General features: G+C 37.9%; 1 pseudogene across 1 annotated transcript; it reads left to right on the top strand.

Annotated features, from left to right (window-relative positions):
- The first annotated feature begins 1,216 nt into the window (after positions 1 to 1,216).
- LOC113882886 lies at positions 1,217 to 1,656 on the top strand (annotated as a pseudogene). The gene has a single exon (XR_003508466.1). The product of XR_003508466.1 is annotated as an HIG1 domain family member 1A, mitochondrial pseudogene (transcript).
- Positions 1,657 to 1,974: the final 318 nt, after the last annotated feature.

The raw sequence follows: 1,974 nt of genomic DNA, 5'->3' as shown, positions 1-1,974 counted from the left end.
ATTTGGGAGGTTCCCAGTTTTCAGTCTGACTTACGTCTTCCTACATCCCACTTAGAGTCCCAGTTTTGAGCCACGAAGGCTCCTAATGCCCATAGTAGAGACCTGGCGACGTGTGTGGATCGGAATGGAAGCTGTGCAACAGTTCCAGGTAGGCCCTGAACCTGAGGCTCCAGAACAACTTCCCTGCAATGGTATGAGTTAAAAGAGAACCCAGAATATACTAAATACCATATGCTAGCAACCCTACTATATACAAATGGGATAGATTCAAGAGCAAACAACCATAGATCTGTGATTAGAGCATAGATGAGTCAAAGGAGGGGAACAAAGAGGCCAAATGTAACAATAATATTTACTAAGGCATATACTTAACTCTGGGCTTTCCAGATGGTTCAGTGGTAAAGAATCCGCCTGCAGTGCAGGAAACACAGGTTGTGAAGATCCCCTGGCAGGAAATGACAGCCCACTCCAGTACTCTTGCCTTGCAAATCCCATGGACAGAGGAGCCTGGTGGGCTACAGTCCATGGGGTCAAAAAAGAGTCAGACACAACTCGGTGACTAAACAGCAACTGCAGCAATCAACAATAATACTTAACTGTATTGAAGAACAGTCGGAAAAAGCATAATAACATGAAAAACTATGTAGGAATGAAATAAAACTATACATTTTTCTAAATTAGCTACTAATAATAAGCCTAGCATCTACCTTGAATAGTTAATGCAGACTCAAAATATATTAGTTAATCCTAATAGCTGACTGAACATATTAAGAAAAAATAAAAGAGGATGATTAATACCATAACCTATAATACACAGAGAAAAATGAATGTAAAATAAGTTATATATCCCAAATACTTTAGTTTATAAAGCCTAAAGATGAAAAGTAAGGAAGTTAATTTTTATCTTGATAAATTAGAAGAACAGTTTTGAAAAAACGAAGGACTTCCCCAGCGGTCCAGTGGTTAAGACTCTCTGCCGTCAGTGCAGGGGGCAAAAGTTCAATCTCTGGTTGGGGAATTAAGATCCCATATGCTATATGGAGTGGCCAAAGAGTAAATTAATTAAAATTTTTAAAATAAATTAATTTTAACAAATAAACAAGTGAAACTAAGAATAGAAAATTTTAAAAGATTTTTAAAATCTTTTAAAATTTTCTATTCTTAGTTTCACTTGTTTATTTGTTAAAATTAATTTATTTTAAAATTTTAGAGAATACGGTAGGAACCTGAAACGTCTTGAAATTGTCTGAAGAGTCTTCAATCACTATGTCAAGCGACACAGATATTTCTCTTTCTTCATATGATGAAGATCAGGGATCTAAACTTATCCGAAAAGCTAGAGAGGCACCATTTGTCCCCATTGGAATGGCAGGTTTTGCAGCAATTGTTGCATATGGATTATATAGATTGAAGAGCAGGGGACATACTAAAATGTCTGTTCACCTGATCCACATGCGTGTGGCAGCCCAAGGCTTTGTTGTGGGAGCAATGACTCTTGGTATGGGCTATTCCCTGTATCAAGAATTCTGGGGGAAACCTAAACCTTAGAAGAGGAGATGCTGTCTTGGTCTTCTTGGTGGTGCTTGCTTTAGTTAGACATCTCATATTGAGGTTATATGTTTATGCTGAAAATAAATTGTTTGGGTCAGACAAGAACATGGTAATTTGAAAATTGGCCTCCTTTCTTGCAGGCTTGGTTTGCCTGGTGACCAAATTACTGGTGACTAGTTCACTAGCTAGGTCATTCAGGGGAGTCAGACCAGCACAAAAGAAACATGTCACTTTTAAATACACTTGATAGTGGTACCTGTCCACCTTCTTAAACTCTTCTGTTGAAATTAGTTCTAAAGAAGACAACATGCCAATCCTGAAAATGCTCCCAGTTGCTGCAGAATATCATATGCTTTTGATGTAATGAAGGAATCCTATTTACCCCAGTTAATGTAACTTTCTGACGGCCTTGTGGACTGAGTA

Source organism: Bos indicus x Bos taurus, chromosome 24 (genome assembly GCF_003369695.1).
Source record: "Bos indicus x Bos taurus breed Angus x Brahman F1 hybrid chromosome 24, Bos_hybrid_MaternalHap_v2.0, whole genome shotgun sequence".
Classification (NCBI taxonomy): domain Eukaryota; kingdom Metazoa; phylum Chordata; class Mammalia; order Artiodactyla; family Bovidae; genus Bos; species Bos indicus x Bos taurus.
The sequence above is the reverse complement of the archived record's forward strand: the minus strand, read 5'-3'. Positions and strand labels throughout refer to the sequence as shown.